The sequence below is a fragment of the Phocoena sinus genome, chromosome 10 (genome assembly GCF_008692025.1).
Source record: "Phocoena sinus isolate mPhoSin1 chromosome 10, mPhoSin1.pri, whole genome shotgun sequence".
Taxonomy (NCBI): Eukaryota; Metazoa; Chordata; class Mammalia; order Artiodactyla; family Phocoenidae; genus Phocoena; species Phocoena sinus.
This window is the reverse complement of record NC_045772.1, coordinates 78154069-78172835: the sequence shown is the minus strand read 5'-3', so window position 1 is coordinate 78172835 and position 18767 is coordinate 78154069. Positions and strand designations below refer to the sequence as shown.

The 18767-nt window shown below is 37.5% G+C and overlaps 1 pseudogene; it reads right to left on the bottom strand.

Moving 5' to 3' along the window:
• Positions 1-14097: 14097 nt before the first annotated feature.
• On the bottom strand, positions 14098-14570 carry LOC116761207 (annotated as a pseudogene).
• Positions 14571-18767: the final 4197 nt, after the last annotated feature.

The window sequence follows — 18767 nt, the reverse complement described above, 5'->3', positions numbered from 1 at the left end:
CTCAACATCACTGATTATTAGAGAAATGCAAATCAAAATTATAGTGAGCTATCAACTCACACCGGTCAGAATGGTCATCATCAAAATATCTACAAACAATAAATGCTGGAGAGGGTGTGGAGAAAAGGGAACCCTCTTGCACAGTTGGTGTGAATGTAAATTGATACAACCACTATGGAAAACAGTATGAAGTTTCCTTAAAAAACTGAAAATACAACTACCATATGACCCAGCAATCTCACTCTTGGGCATATACCCAGAAAAACCATAATTCAAAAAGATATATGCACCCCAATGTTCATTGCAGCACTGTCTACAATAGCCACAACATAGAAGCAACCTAAATTTCCATCAAAGAGGAATGGTTAAAGAAGATGTGGTTAGTGGAATATTAGCCATAAAAAGGAAAGAAATTGGGTCATTTGTAGAGAGCTTGATGGACTTAGAGACTGTCATACAGAGTGAAGTAAGTCAGAAAGAGAAAAATAAATATTGTATGTTTACTCGTATATGTGGAATTTAGAAAAATGGTATAGATGATCTTATTTGCAAAGCAGAAATAGAGACACAGCCATAGGGAACAAATGTATGGATACCAAGGAGAAAAGGAGGGGGCATGGGAGGAATTGGTAGATTGTGATTGACACATATACACTATTGATACTATGTATAAAATAGATAACTAATGAGAACATACTGTATAGAACAGGGAACTCTACTTAATGCACTGTGGTAACCTAAATGGTAAGGAAATCCAAAAATGAGTGGATATATGTATAAATATAGCTGATTCATTTTGCTGTACAGTAGAAATGAACATAACATTATTATTTATTTTTTTTTTTTTTTCTGTACGTGGGCCTCTCACTCCCGCGGCCTCTCCTGCTGCGGAGCACAGGCTCCGGACACGCAGGCCCAGCGGCCATGGCTCATGGGCCCAGCCACCCCACGGCATGTGGGATCCTCCCGGACCTGGGCAGGAACCCGTGTCCCCTGCATTGTCAGGCGGACTGAACATAACATTTTAAAGTAAGTATACTTCAATAAAAATTAATTTAAAAATAAGTAGTAATAAAAATATACAGCACTGAAAAAGAATAAAATCACTGTATTTTACACCTCAAACTAAAATAATATTGTAAGTGAACTCTACTTCTATAAAAAAGAAGTAGTTCCAGGAAACCAAAAATTTCAGGCTGATAGCAAGAAGGTGAAACTAAATACATGTATGGGTCCTTTCAGTTTTATATCAGTATGAATGAAACACAACTTAACAAATGTTCACATTTAAGAAAACAACCATAAGAACAGAGCTTTATCTTGACTGACATTTTCAATCTGAGTTATAAAGTCATCTGAATGTAAAAATATATATGTATTATTTCAGGCTGGATTATAGATATACGGGATCAATCCAGTGTTAGGCAAGTAAACATTCTCTCCCTACACTGAAGTTACTGATCTACAGTTCAAAAACCCTTTTCAGATTCTGAGTGTCATGTTTCAATGGGAGTCATAGATAATCTGAAGACTAGGCAAGGCATTGTTATCAGAAAGATAACTGTATGAAAAACCTGGCAAATGAGGACACCTAGAGAAAAAAATAGGGTGTTTGGTTTAGAAAAGACGTAACTAGAGAAGGTACGTGGTAGCCATGGTCATACACTTAACAGGCTCTCAGGTGGAAAGACAGGGCCCATCAGGGGCAAATTACGAAGAGGTTGATTTCAGCTCAGCGTAGAAAAGACATTTCTAGCCATTCAATTGTCCTCAAAATAAAATATGTCTTCTTGTGTAAGAGTGAGATACATTATCCCAGAAGTTTTCAGACAGATGTTAGATAATTCCCTTTGGGATGTGTATTATATATGGGGATTCCTGCATTTTGTAGGATGTTGGGTTGAGAAAGGGAGATAACAGCTAATGTGTGCTGCCTGCTTATTTAATCTTCTCCCCATAACTCAATATGTTCATCTACAGGAAACATGGGCCCTACATGTGGATAGACGGTGTCACTGAAAAGTGACAGGTGGTTTGACAGAGGGTTTCATAAGTGGTGACAGGTTGACAAAGGTTTGTAGACAATGATTTCATACAATGTGGGTGCCTGAAGTGCTGGGATGATAAAATGATGTCATCACAAAAGGAATTTGCTGCTAAAGAATGCTGAGTCAAGTGGGTTTTTTGTTAAAAGATTGTCTGAACTTTGCATGAGTGTAGCATCATGTGCTTGTCATTATAAAATTCAAAGTATTATAATGAGATCATGAAAGTCAGACAGGGAACAATCTTGAGTAATGCCCACCAGCTACTCTGCTTCTTTGATGCTAAAATCAATTACCTAAAATGCTGAAGAAAGAATCTTTCAAACTTTCAATTTATTTCTCAGATCTCATAGCATTTTAGAATCACATTTAAAGTAAGCAAGACTGGCAAAGGACATGATCTTTGGATGTAGGACAAGATCGTGATCTTATTTACACTTTGGTTTTTCTTTAAAATGGATAACAACCTCAAATATGTGAAATGCAGTAACTTCACATCAACTTTCCCTTGAGATTTACTAAGATTAAATTTATTTATTAAATATATATAGACATATATATATAATCTTTTTAAACTTCCATCTCCTATAAAAATTGTCAAAGTAAGAATGAATCCAAAGACCATCAGAAAGACACTAAAATTAATTTTGAGTTCACTAAACTGTTCAAGCTATTTAAAAATAGTTTACTTTTCATGAATTTGGAGTTGATCAATTTAGAACCTATAATCATTCCAAGAACAATTGTTCAATTAGAACATCAGGTTGTTATTAAAACATAAACTGTATTTTAATATATTAACATATTTGCACTGATTTAAGTTATTGTAATATTGGTTAGTAGTTTGTTGATATTGAAGACAATAGTGCTAGACACTCATGAAATTTTGGAAGAAAATATAAAGATCTGTATCTGCAGCTCTCTTAATGTTGCTTTCTTGTTGAGTCATTCATTTCTTTAGTCAACAAATATTTAAAGAGTGTGTGCAAAGCATTGTAGAAATCTAGCATGTTTATACATACTCAGCTTTTACACTAAAATATCCCCTGAAGTAATTCTTCAATGGTCATATTCTTTTGTAATGAAGTTTTGTTGTTACTGTTTTTAAAGTGTTGGTAAATTGATCATGGATTTTATGGCTAATAGAGTTTCCAACTTAAGTATTTGAAAACTTTTAATCAATTTTTTCCTTGGAAATCTGTCCCACGGAGGGGTAGACTTAGAAAACAAAGCCTGAAAATTCCTAGGGTTTACTGTCTTCATATTAATATATTTGTGTGCTTTTCAAAATCAGCAGAAAAAAAAAAGGACAGCAATTTGATAGTAAAGATTTAACAGTGCTTACTTTATTTGATTTTATACCATTACTGACCTTTTATGTAATGACCCCACTAGAGTACGTGGCGATAAACACAGATGATGAATTTAAGTATTTCCGGTCCCCCTTTCACATATTTTGGCCAAATCATAAAGTGTCATCAAAGTCATTCATTGGAAATTGCTTTTTCACAGGAAGCTCTACCTCTAAAAGTCTGAACCACCACAAAGAAATGCATCTCATCAAGTAAGTTAATTTAGTATATGGATTAGTCAGTGTTTTCCAGAGAAACAAACCAATAGCATGTGCACATATAAAGGAGGAGAATTGGCTCACGTGGTAATGAGACTGGCAACTCCAAAATTGGCAGAGTGGGCCAGCTAGCTAAAGCCCCCGGAGAGCTGATATTCCAGTTCATGTCTGAGGGCAGTCTGTTGGAGAACTCCTTCTTGCTTGGAAGAGGCCCATCTTTTGTTCTGTTCAGGCCTTCAACTGATTGGATGAGACCCAACTACATTATGGAAAGCAATCTGCTTTACTCAAGGGTAACCAATTTAAATGTTATCTCATCCAAAAACACTTTTCCTAGTTGACACATAAAATTAACCATGGCAGTACAGGAATATTACCAGATGCAGAGCCTGAGGCACAGAGGCTCTGAACTGCAGGAAGACTCTATGTTTGCTTGTGAGGTTTTGGGGAGTCATTAGGTACTGAAGACTCAGGCTAACAAGTTTGGTCCATGCCATTTTGAAAGCAGTGTTTAAAAACTTTTCTAAAAAGAAGCCATCGGGCTTCCCTGGTGGCGCAATGGTTGAGAGTCCGCCTGCCAATGCAGGGGACACATGTTTGTGCCCCAGTCTGGGAAGATCCCACATGCCGCGGAGCAGCTGGGCCCGTGAGCTGAGCCATGGCCGCTGAGCCTGCGTGTCCTGAGCCTGTGCTCCACAACGGGAGAGGCCACAGCAGTAAGAGGCCCACGTACCGAAAAAAAAAAGAAGCCATCAAGCCCAAGAAGTCTGTAAGAGGTAACTGATGAATTTTAAAATCAAAATTATTTAGTTAATTTACATACAATTAAGTGCAACAAAATGTACAGTTCAATGAGCTTTGAGAGAAATATATATATATCTCCATGTAACCATCACCCCAGTCATTTCCAGCACTCCAGAAAGTTCCCTATTCAGTGACCAATTTTCTGCCAGGTATCATGCTTAATGATGCATAATATGTTTTAATTCTCATTAAACATATTGAAGTTGGCAATATTATTCTCATTCTAAAATTAAAAAGAAAATGTTTAGGAGGTCATAACATTTTCCCAGTAGCCCAGCTGCTTACCCAGTGAAAATGCTGGGATTTGAATCTGGACACACTTGACTCCAATTCCTCAACCACTGCATGACACTAACTCTGTAAATACTATAGCACCACAGTTCTCATTTGCAACATCACATCTTGCCAATGCTATGGGTAGGCCACACTCAGCATCTCCTTCTTTCATTTATTCTCTTATGTTGTTATGTACTGATCTGTGATCCTTGCTAGGTTATAAACTCTGAGAAGGGAAAGACCCATATCATATTAATTTCATCTACCTCTTTAATCCAGAGATTATTCCAGTGATCTGCATATAGTGGCAATTCAATAAACATTTGCTAAACAAATAAAACAGCATTATAATTTTGTATATTTCTAGCTCTTTATAAACCTCCCTAAGTTTTCCTGTTTTTGAATGCTATTGAGAAACATTTTAATAATTCATGTGTCTGGATTGTTGTAGCACTGCAAATCATAGAAACGTGTTCCTAAAGAAAATAGAATAATCTTAAGCCTAACTTAGAATAATAATAACAGTTAACGTATCCAATTTTTGAGCATTTACTACCTAACAGACTCCACTAAGTGATTTATTTGCCTATTCCTATTTAGTGGTCAAAAGCACAGTCTCTAAAACCAGACTTCTTGGACTCAAATCCTCCCTCTACTTCTTATTAGCTGAGCTTATTGTGTAAATTATTTTATTTGCACTTGCTTCAGTTTCCTTATCTTTGAAATGGGGTAATAATAGTACCTACATAATTCTTGAAAATTAAACAGTTTAAAATGCTTAGAAAAGTGCCTAGTACATATAAGGCAATTTTGTTATTATTATCTTATTTAAATTCTTAAATATCACCAATTAAAACCTACCATATTTCTTAATTAATTTATAAAATCAAGAAGAATATTGTAGCTCATATTACCCTACAGAAAATTTAAGTAAGTCTTCAGAATGACTTTTCCCTGAACAGATTTTAGGGATAATCAAGGGAGTAAATCTACATTTTGTGGGATTATTACTAAATGCAAATACTTAGCTAAGAAAAAACTAAGATGGTGAGATTGAATGCTTTTTCCCTACAATCAGTAGCAACACAAGGTTGTCTGCTTTTACCACTTCTATTCAACCTTTTACTGAAGATGATAGCCAGGGAAATTAGGCAAGAAAATAAAATACATTTTTCTACACTAAGCTGACATAATCTTGTACATAAAAAAATCCTAAGGAATACACTAAAAATCTATTAGAACTAATAAATGGGTTCAGCAAGTTTTCAGGATACCAAAATCAATATACAGAAATCAACTGTATTCCTATACAATAGCAATGAGCAAAACTGAAAATGAAATTAAGAAAACAAAACCACTGAAATAGCATAATAAAGAATAAAATACTTAGGAATAAAGTGAACAAAGAAGTGCTAAACTTATACTCTGAAAATCCCAAAACAGTGTTGAAAAGTTAAAGAAGACCTAAATAAATGAAAAGGTATTGCATGTTCCTGTATCAGAGGATTCAACATTGTGAAGATGGCAATACTCTCCAAATTGACATACAGATTAGTGAAGACCCTATCAAAATTTCAGCTGAATTCTTTGGACAGAATGACAAACTGAACCTAAAATTCATATGAAAATTCAAGACATCCAAAGTAACCAAAACAATTATGAACAGGAAGAACAAAGCTGAAGAATTTGCACTTCCCAATTTCAAAACTAATTTCATAGCAATAGTAATTAAGACAGTGTTGTACTGGCATAAGAATAGACATATAGATCAGTGGAATAGAATAAGGAATCTGGAAATAAATCCTTATGTTACAGTTAATTGATTTTCAACAGATGCCAAGACAAGTAAATGGGGAAACAATCATCTTTTTAACAAATGTTGCTAAACAACTGGAAAACCACACAGGAAAGAATGAAGTTGGACCCTTACCTCACACCATATATAAAAACCATAGATCCCTGTCAGCCACAGATCTCAAGGATAAACAACTCACACACTTACAACTATTCTGTACCCATACAACAATTCTGTTCTCACTTTCAGTACAGTATTCAACAAATTATGTGAGATACTTAACACTTTATTATAAAGTAGGCTTTGTGTTACATAATTTTGCGCAACTGTAGGCTGACGTAAGTGTTCTGAGCACTTTTAAGGTAGGCTAGGCTAAGCTATGATGTTTGGTAAGTTAGGAGTATTAAACACATTTTCAACTTATGATATTTTCAACTTACAATGGATTTGTTGGGATATAATCCCATCATAAATCAAGGAAGATCTGTACAAAACTCTAATAAAAACAATTAAAAATGGGCAAGGAAGCTGAAAAGATATTTTTCCAAAGAACATGTACAAATAGCCAATAAGCACACAAAACAATGCCCCAAATCATTAGTCAACAAAGAAATGTAAATCCAAATCTTAAGGAGATACCACTTCATACTCACTAGGATGCTTACATTGAAAAAGTCAGACACACCACCTCGACTTGAGACTTTAACACATTTCTCTCAGTAGCTATAGAACAAGCATATACACACACAATCAGGAAGAATACACATAGTCAGAATAACACATTAGCAAATTTACCAAGCTGACAACAATGGCAGAGAACAGTCTTTTCACGTACACAATAGAACATTTACCAAAACCATCCATATGCCAAGCCATAATGCAAGCATCAACAAATTTTAAAAGATTGACATCACTTAGAGTATTTTTTCTGATAACAATGAAATTAAGGTATATATCATTAATGATATCTCATAACTAGAAATCTCCAACTGATTAGAAATTAAGCGTATATATCTAAATTTCACAGTTGGTTCAAATAAGAATCACATTGGGAATTAGCAAATATTTTGAAGTCAGTAAAAATAAAGATTGACAGATTAAAATTGTTAAGGTGCAGCTAATGAAGTGCTTGGAATTTTAGCTTTAAATGCACATTAGAAAAGAAGAAAGACTGAAAATTGGTGATTTTAATTTTCATCTCAGGAAAATAAAAAAGGTACAGCAAATAGAGCCCAAAGAAAGTAGACAGAAGGAAATAGTGAAAATGCCTGCATCCTAAAAATTCTATAAGTATTAAAAAGGAATGGATGATAGCCATTCTGACAGGTGGGAGGTGATATCTCATTATGGTTTTAATTTGCATTTCTCTGATTATTAGCAATGTTGAGCATTTTTTATGTGCCTGTTGGCCATCTGTATGTCTCCTTTGGAAACATTTCTATTCAGGTCTTCCACCCATTTTTGTTTTTTAACATCTTTTGGATTTGGTGCAGCCTTTGAGGAAAACGTTATGGTTTCTCAAAAAATTAAAAGCAGAACTACCATATGATCTAGCAATTCCACTCCTGGGTACATATTCAGAAAAAAAAAGAAAACATTAATTGGAAAAGATACATGACCCCAATATTCATAGCATCATTATTTACAATTAACAAGATATGGAAGCAAACTAAGTGTCCATCAACAGACGAGTGGATAAAGATGTGGTATATATATACACACACACACACATACATATATACAATGGAATACTACTCAGCCATATAAAAGGATGCAATTTTGCCATTTGCAACAACATGGATGGACTTGAAGGGTTTTATGCTAAGTGAAATAAGTCAGACAGAGAAAGACAAATACTGTATGATATCACTTATATATGGAATCTAAAAAATAAGACTAGTGAATATAACAAAAAAGAAAGAAAGAAAAAAAGGAATGGATGTAAAATGTTTGGCTCAGATGCCAGAAACATTGTTAAGATACCATAAGCATTAGCTATGTATTATTAGCACAGGAACAAGAAAAAAATGGAATATTCATCCCATTTCAAGGGGAAACATTTGCATTTCACAGCATCTGTCTTTATAGTAATAGCTCCTCCTTTTTGTGGTGGAGATCAGCTAATGAAGCTTCTGGTGGAAATTTTCTGTGAGAATTAGTGAAGGGGCGGGGAGGAGCCCAGGGAGCTAACATTTACTGCATCGTTCCACATGCCTGATGCTCTGCTAAGCTCACTGCCTGTGTGTGTTTATTCCATCCTTACAGGAGCCTGGAGGGATTAATGTGCACCTTTCACAGATTTGGCCACTGAGGTTTATGGAGGTGGAACATCTAACCCAAGTCATACAGCTGGTGAGGGCAGAGCTGGGATTTAGACAGCAACCCGCCGGAGCCAAAGCCAGGGAAGTGCATTCCACTGCATCATCAAAATGACACTTTATCTACGGGGTAGGTGAATCCTGGCTAAACCAGGCTAGTCTCAGCTGCCTTCTCTTCCAGGTCCCAACCTGGGGACACGGTTTCTACTCTTTCCTTCAAATCACGGAAGAGCTTGGCATAAATATTTTGTGTGCTTTGAAGAGATGCTGGCTTGGGACTCGTCCCCCCACCCCTCCCAGCCCACCTCCATGCACACGTGGTGCAGGGGCAAGGCCATCGGGGGGCAGGCGTTCTGCTGCCGGGGTCCAGGGCAGGGACCTCACCGAGCTGATGAAGACCTCAAGTGCCAAAGGAGTAAGGGAGGAGGGGACTCAGGAGGAACCTTTCCTCAGGACCTACTCCGTGCCAGCCCCTGTGTGAGGTCTTTGTGTGAGCTCTGTCTTGGTGCCTGCAGCTGTGTGACGAGACAGTGTCAGAACTGTCCATCGTTCCCTTCCTCAGCTTTCAGCTGGGGAGAGAGGTGTTAAAGGCCAGGCACACCACACAGGGCGGGGCGGGCACCTGACTGCCTCCCATTGTTCTCGGGTGAGTGACCTGACTCGTCCTGCAAACCCACTGAGAGGGAGAGGACGGATTGCAGGGGATCTACTCATAATTCTAACTATAGTGAGTATGGCTTTGCAGTCTTCACCACCACATAACATGAACCTGTCCTCAAGACAGTTCCATAAAAAGTCAAGCAGAAAAATGGGGGCAAATGCTATATTTCCATTGCATTGCCCAGAAATGCACTCAGTAAACTTCAACCTGAAGGAAGCTACACAGAACATGATCCAATTTTCCTCTTTTTGAGTGGGAGAACATATTCAAACTGCGAGGTCGAGTCGTAGAAAAAATGGATGCTTTAGAAAGATATTCTTTGTCAGACTATTTAGAATTTACTTCTGAAAATTTGTTATTTTAGAAAAGTGGTAATGTCTAATTCTATTTATAACTTAGCCTGTCAGACAAAAGAAAACAATAATCTTTTTCAATTGAGAGAGATGTTGTTTTGAGATACAACAACAACAATAACAAAAGTCAACCAGGGCATAGTAATTATGGGAGTTCCTAGCACACCAGGATCACTGCTGCTAAGTGAACCACCGAAGCCCTTTATTTCTGTTACTGGCATTTCTTAAATTTTCCCCAAATGTCAATAATTTTACAAAACAAGCATCTGCTTTCACTTTAAATAAATGTGTCAAAAACTTTAGATAGAAAGCTGAAAAATTGATCTAAATTGATAAACTAACAAGTCCTTAATTACTGAAAAAAATGTGGTAAAATCTTTATTTGCTTTTGCTAAATTTCTTCTCCTTATGATAGAGCCAGCAACTGAGATGATACAAATGCTTTTATTCAGCACATGAGAAAGAAGTGTCAGTAATGATAAGCAAAGGGAAAATTCCCTTTGAAGCCACGAATGTTCCTTGGGAAAATGTACACACTTTGAATTCTAGTAAATGCTCCTCCTAAAATAATCTATGATGAAGCTGTTCGTGGTCCCAGTATCCCTCTTTGAGGGATATGACCTTTTGGAGATTCCTGCAAGAAATGTAGAGGTGGATTGCACGGTTTGCTTGCAAAACATTAAAAATTTTTGTTCATGTTGTGATAGACATTTGGAACCATGAAAGCTAGGACCTGGTTGCTTCCAAGTCAAAGTGGACAATCAGGACAAAGAGAAATTTACGGCAAAGGTAAATTTCTCCTGTTATTGCAACATTTCCCAGTATCATCTCATACCCAGCTGCCTCACCTCACTAAGTAACCACAGTTATTATGATAATGGAAAGTGAGCCAGCTGCTGTGACCTTGGCTCAAATTGTTCCTGGAAATCTATTTTAATATATTTGCTCTTACCATCTTGATACATTTAGTATGATATCAAGCACTAAGTGATCAGGAAATCCCACATACTAGTGTTTCTCAAAATGTAGCCTAAATACCACCTCCAGCAGCATTCCCTTTGGTTCTTTTTATGAATGCTGATGTCGGGGCCCTGCCCCACACCCACTATATCATTGAAAGGCCTGGGGCCATGAATTGTAATAAGTACTCTAAGTAATACTTATGACACTGAAATTTGACAACTGTAGATCTAGGGGAAAGGTCATAGAGAATTATAGATCAGTACTTATTTACACGATTGACTAAGGAAGTTCAGAATTTCTAGAGGAAAATGATACTGCTTTATCCTATCGATAGAATAATTTTTTCTCTGCTCATCTCGTTTAACCAGCATCTTACTTAGTCCAGACTGCTATAACAAAACAACACAGACTGGGTAGCTTATAAACCACAGAACTATATTCCTCACAGTTCTGGAGGCTGAAAGTCTGAGATCAGGGTGCTAGTGTGGTCTGGTGAGGGCTCTCCTCTGGGTGGCAGACTTCTTATATCATCATATGGTGGAAGGGGGATGGGAGCTCTCTTGGGCCGCTATAAGGGATTAATCTCACTCATGACCTAATTACTTCCCAAAGGCCCCATCTATTTATATCGTCATATTGGGCATTAGGATGTCAACATATGAATTTTAGGGGAACACAAACATTCAGACCATAGCAACCAGAATTCCCTCGTTCCATCCAGTGTCAACTGCAACACCCTTAACAGAAGTTCTGAGAGTCATTATTGTGTTGCCCTCAATATCACATGATTTTCACAAGGGACTCCAGCATTCTTTTCTCTGACTTCAGACTAAAGTGGCTAATTGGACAGAATATGTACTGATGTGTAACCTAATTGTACAGCAGATTCAACCATTCTTATTTTATTCATCTGTTCAACACAAATGACCTTGGGATTTCAGATTTCATCAATATAATATGAAAAAACAACATGCACGCTTTGTTACATATCACCATTGCCTGGCCAATTCAGGGAAAGCTGTATTTTACTATTTTTCCTTTCTGAATATACCTGTCAATCCAGCTCACATGGTTCATATGATACTCCTTTATAGATGGAGCTGAAGTCAATACTTGCCTTCCAGTTTCCCTAACTTATTTATTACACGGTCAAAATACATTCATTAGGAAGTTTTAATATTGCTGATGCCATCTCAGGGGTGATCTCTGTTGTCAGAGTAAATAGGCCATTCATATTAAGAAAAAGCATAATGATTATCTGAAATTTTCTGTATGTCTTTTTAGTACCCTCTCCTATTTTTCATTTCAGTAACTCCTGAAAAAAACTAATTATCTAGGAAGTTTGCTTGTCTCCTTAAATCATTTGTGTGTGTGTGGGGGGGTGGTGGTGGTGGTGAGAATGTTTAAAATCTACTGTCTTAGTAAATTTCAAATATATAATAGAGTATTGTTAACTATGGTCACCCTGATTTACATTAGATTCCCCCAAACTTATTCATCTTATGACTGAAAGTTTGTACCCTTTGACCAGTATCTCCCCCAGTCTCCCACCCCCCAGCTCCTGGTAACCACCACTCTACTCTCTATTTCCATAGGTTTGACTTTTTAGATTCTACCCGTAAATGAGATTATACAGTATTTGTCTTTCTCTGTCTGACTTATTTCACTTAGCCATAATGCCCTCAAGCTTCATCCATGTTGTCTCAAATGCAAGATTTCCTTCTTTTTTATGACTGTATTCCATTATATACAGATGTGTATATATAGATATACATCTCTTGTTGCTGTGCTTTTGTTGTTATATCCAAAAAAATCATTACCAAGACCAATATCAAGTAGCTTTTTCCCTATGTTTTCTTCTAAGAGTTTTGTGGTTTCAGGTCTTATGTTTAGTCCTCAATCCAGTTCGAGTTAACTTTTGTGAATGGCTTAAGATGGGGGTCCAGTTTCATTCTTTCAAATGTGTACATCCATTTTTCCCAAGACAATTTATTGAAGAGACTATCCTTTTCCCATTGAGTACTCTTGGTTTCCTTGTCAAATATTAATTGATCATATTGGGTTGGCCAAAAAGTTCGTTCGGATTTTGCTATGCATCCTATGGAAAAACCCGAACAAACTTCTTGGCCAACCCAATATATGCATGGGTTTATTTGGGGATCTTGATTCTGTTCTATTGATCTATGTGTCTGTTTTTATGCTAGTACTCTACTGTTTTGATTACTACAGCTTTGCAAGATTTTGAAATCAGGAAGTGTGATGCCTCCAGCTTTGCTCTTGTTTTCCAACATTGTTTTGGCTATTTGAAGTCTTCTGTGGTTCCATACAAATTTTAGTATAGTTTCTCTATTTCTATATTGAAATTTCGGTAGGGTTTGCATTGAATCTATAGATGGCTCTGGCTGTTATGGACATTTGAACAATATTAACTCTTCCAATCTGTGAACATGGGATATATTTCCATTTATTTGTGCTTTCTTCAATTTCTTTCATCAATTTTCCTATAGTTTCAATATACAGATCTTTTATCTTCTTGGTTGAATTTATTCCTAAGTATTTCTATTGTTTTTTTATCTTATTGCACATGGGACTGTTTTCTTTACTTCTTTTTCAAATAGTTTGTTGTTAGTGTATAGATACACATCTGATTTTTGTATATTGATTTTGTATCCTGCAACCTTACTGAACTTGGTTACTAGTTCTAACAGTTTTTGGTGGCGTCTTTGGACTTTTCTATACATAAGATCATGTCATCTGCACACGGACAATTTTGCTTCTTCCTTTCTGATTTGAATGTCTTTATTTTTTTCTTGTCTAATTGCTCTGGCTAGGATTTCCAGCACTACGTTGAACAAGAGTGGTGACAGTGAGCACCCTAGTCTTTTTGCTGATTTTAGAAGAAAAGCTTTCAACCTTTCATTAGAAATTCACTGCCAGATATTCTGATGCACTGTCCTGGAAACATGTCTGATACATTCCACTAACATATACCAAAGTATGGCATTTGAGTCACAGGGAGAAAAGATAACAATTCATCCCAAAAACGAGTTTTCTGGAATTCAGTTTTGATTCAGTTCTAAAGATACATTTTAAAGATAAAAAGGAAAACCAAGATTCACCCTTAAAATTAAAAATTTATATATATATTCCATTATTAATATTCTTTGTGTTCTTACAATGCAAAAATTTAGAAACTTTAAAACTCTAAAAATTTTGACCAGTTTACCTATTTGGCCTTAGCACATCCTAAATTCCCTTCTAAGAATGACATCAGTGTTTGCAGTTCATCAGTCCAATATGGATGGAGTAATTCTATCTCTTCTTTGTTGGTTTATTCTTGGAGTTGCCATCCATGCTGGTACTGCTGGTACTGAAAGAGCTGGAATCTGAGTCTGAACAGAGGAGAAAGAAGAGCTTGTGAAGGAGGCTGAAGATGATGAACTAGAGGAGATTTCATTGGTGTCACTGTCCTCTGAGGAGAACAAGGTAGATGTTTCTTCACTATCTAATGAAGAATCACTAAGTGAGCTGTCACTGCAGTTGCTATGGAAACTGGTTATACTCTTAGACCTTTTTTCTTGGTCTTTCTACATTAGTTTTTCTAATGCTTTGTTATAACAATTATTAATTTTTTCTTTTAAAGATTTCTCTAATTCTGCTCTTCTTAAAGGCCTATGTAGGTACTCTTTTTCCTGTGCACTCATAAATCCAATGTCCAAATTCCAAGTATTTCTGACATTTTACATATATTGCTTATTTGCTTCAGTTTGTCTCCAGGCATGCATGGGGTTACCATCTTAGCTCGGCTGAGGCCTGTCATGCTGATGGAAGATGCAATCTTAATCATGACCCAACGACCAGAGTATATAGGGGATAGGGAGTGAAGGAAAGGAAGAGTGCAAAAGAAAAGATGTTATGGTCAAAAGGAACATTTCAATATTCAGGTATTAAAAGAAGAAAAGATCTCAGTGATGAAGAGGTCAGTGGTTTGGCCATACTGGTGAGTGTCTGAAGAAGAATAGAAATGAAAGGCCCCAGAGTGAAGGGTGAAGAGGAGCTGGGGTATCAGTATTGACAGTCACCAAGGACAACAGCATAAGATAGATAACAACAGAAAATGGTGGCCCTGTGTCTTAAGTGCTGTAAGATATGGGAGAAAGTTCAGGACACTGTGAGGTGACATCAAGGAGGATGGTGGGTGTGCTTTGGGGTGCAATCTTCAAAAATTTGGGCAAAAAGCCCTGGAAAGGGCCATGTACAATTTGGACAGGGAAGAGATGAGAAGAACATAATGAGGGTGAGATGAAGAATAAGGAAGGAGGTAACCTGAATATTAATGTGTTACCATCAAGGGGTGGCACGTGTGCATAACTTGCCAACCCCAGATTCTAATTGGAGTATCAACATTACAGTGTGGTCATATCAGTTGGGACTGGAGTTTTAGATTCTTTGGGGCTTTGGGAAGAGAGCTGGAAAAGAGAGATCTGCTATTTTGAGTCTCTGAATATCCATTTTTAGAATGAAAAGTTGTGTGGCTTGTTCCAAAGATATAAAGAAAAATATTCCCCCAGATATAATGGTTGTCATTCTTTTCACAATCTTTTGGCTTGAAAATCAATTTGCCAAAGAATTAGATTAAGAAACATTAAATATATCTCATTATCAAATCAATTTTCTATACAGGCATACCTCAGAGATATTGCGAGTTTGGTTCCAGACCATCACAATAAAGTGGATATGGCAATAAAGTGAGTCAGACAAATGTTTTGGTTCTCCAGTGCATATAAAAGTTACATTTACATTATACTATAGTCTATTAAATATGCAATTGTATCGTGTCTAAGAAAATAACATACATACCTTAATTTAAAAATACTTTATTGCTAAAAAATGCTAAACATCATCTGAGCCTTCAGCGAGTAGAAATCTTTTTGCAGATGGAGGGTGTTGTCTCTATGTTGATGGCTGCTGACCAATCAGAATGGTGATTACTGGAGGCTGGGGTGGCTGTGGCAGTTTCTTAAAATAAGACAGCAGTTAAGTTGGCTGCATCTATTGACTCTTCCTTTCACAAATAATTTCTCTGTAGCATGCAATGCTGTTTGATAGCATTTGACCCACAGTAAAATTTCTTTCAGAATTAGAGTCAATTTTCTCAAATCCTGTCACTGCTTTATTAACCAAGTTTGAATAATATTCTAGGTACTTCGTTGTCATTTCAACAGTATCTTCACCAGGAGTAGATTCCATCTCAAGAAACCACTTTCTTTGCTCATCCATTAGAAGTATTGATAACTTCTCATCCATTCAAGTTTTATCATGAGATTACAGCAATTCAATCACACCTTGAGGATTCACTTCTAATTCTACTTCTCTTGATATTTCCAGCACATCTGCAGTGATTTCCTTCACTGAAGTCTTAAACTCCTCAAAGTCATCCATGAAGATTGAAATTAACTTCTTCCAAACTCTTGTGAATGCTGATATTTTGACTTATTCCCATGAATCACAAATGTTCTAAATGGCAGCTAGAATGGTGAATCCTTTCCAGGTTTTCAGTTTACTTTGCCCAGATCCATCAGAGAATCACTATCTATGGCAGCTTTAGCCTACTGAAATGTACTTCTTTTTTTTTTTTTTTGCGGTACGCGGGCCTCTCACTGTTGTGGCCTCTCCCGTTGCGGAGCACAGGCTCCAGACACGCAGGCCCAGCAGCCATGTCTCATGGGCCCAGCCGCTTCGCGGCATGTGGGATTTTCCCAGACTGGGGCACGAACCTGCATCCCCTGCATCGGCAGGCGGACTCTCAACCACTGCGCCACCAGGGAAGCCCCATCTTGGACTTTAATGTTATGGAGATGGCTTCTTTCCTTAAACTTCATGAACAAACCTCTGCTAGCTTCAGACTTTTCTTCTGCAGCTTCCTCACCTCTCAGCCTTCATAGTATTGAAGGGAGTTAGAACCTTGCTCTGGATTAGGCTTTCGTTCAGGGGAATGCTGTGGCAAGTTTGATCTTCTATCCAGATTACTACAGCTTTTTCCATATCAGCAATATCACTTTTTAATCATTTGTATGTTCACTGGAATAACACTTTTAATTTCCTTCAAGAACTTTTCCTTTGCATTCACAACTTGGTTAACTGTTTGGTGCCAGAGGCCTAGCTTTCAGCCTACCCCAGCTTTCGACAGGCCTTCCTCACTAAACTTGATCATTTCTAACTTTTGATTTAAAATGGGCGATGTGTTGGGGGCTTCCCTGGTGGCGCAGTGGTTGAGAATCTGCCTGCCAATGCAGGGGACATGGGTTCGAGCCCTGGTCTGGGAAGATCCCACATGCCACGGAGCAACTAGGTCTGTGCGCCACAACTACTGAGCCTGCACGTCTGGAGCTTGTGCTCTGCAACAGGAGAGGCCGCGAGAGTGAAAGATCCCCGCTCGCCGCAACTAGAGAAAGCCCTCGCACAGAAACGAAGACCCAACACAGCAAAAATAAATAAATTTAAAATGGGCGATGTGCAACTACTTTCACTTAAATGCTTAGAGGTCATTGTAGGGTTACTAACTGACCTGATAACAATATTGTGTGTCTCAGGATATAGGGAGACCCAAGGAGGAGAGAGAGACAGAGGAATGGCCAGTTGGTGGAGTAGTCAGAACACATACAGTAATCGATTAAGTTTGCCATCAGATGTGGGTGCGGTTCAGGGTGCCCCCAAAATAATTATAATAGTAACATCAAAGATCATTGATCATGGATCACTGTAACAAATATAATAATAATGAAAAAGTTTGATATACTGTAATAATTACCAAAATGTGACACAGAGACATGAAGTGAGCAAATGCTATTGGAAAAATGGTGCCAATAGACTTGCTTGATGCAGGGTTGCCACAAAACCCAATTTGTAAAAAATTCAATATCTGCAAAGCACAATAAAATGAGGTATGCCTGTACTTTTCAATTATTAAACTACTACATATCCTTCTGAGTTTTGCTTCTAAGGTTTATTATAACAACCACATTGCATGTAGTGAAAAGATAGCTTTAGGGATGGGGAAAGATACGATGCTACCATGATCTCTTCATCTTCGGTTTCAAAAACAAACATCAACACTTTATCCAAGGATCCAAAACAATACTCTTTCTAGCATCCCAATGTGCAATATTCTATTACATTAATCTGGGCATTTACAGACTTCTGCTCATCTACAAAAACTAATTCTAATTTTGCCTATTTTCAGGAAAAAAACCTTTTCTTTATATTTAAATTTCTAAACAAAGCTAATGGTAATTAATATAAATTAAGAATATCTCATGAAAGCTTATTCCTTATCAATCTCTCCACAGGACCTATGCTGCATAGAATCTTGGCTGATCACCTTCTAGGTTCATGGAAGAACACAAATGTTTGTGGAAGAAGTCAAAGTACTAAGATAAGATTCAGAGAGTTCTTTTGATGTGAAAAGACTCAAACATAGTGAACTGTCTTATGGGTCCAAGGATTCAAATACAATGTGTCCCCAGCACTATAGCACTTTCTCCACAGGAATGGAACGTTCTGTTAGCCCCTCATTTTTAGAGCTTTTAGGCTGGTCAAAGATCTCACATTTATTTCAGTGAGAGTCATTAATAAAGGATTTTGGGGAATACTCCAGCTCTGAGGTGGCTCCCGGGAAGCAGTGGAATGAGGTGGTGAAGAATATGAGCCCTCAGGGGGCTTCCCTGGTGGCGCAGTGGTTAAGAGTCCGCCTGCCGATGCGGGGGACACAGGTTCGTGCCCCCATCCGGGAAGATCCCACGTGCCGCGGAGCGGCTGGGCCTGTGAGCCATGGCCGCTGGGCCTGCGCGTCCAGAGCCTGTGCTCCGCAGCAGGAGAGGCCACAGCGGTGAGAGGCCTGCGTACCTCAAAAAAAAAAAAAAAAAAGAATATGAGTCCTCAGAGCGAACAGATCTGGGTTCTATTCCCAGGTCTTCTTTCTG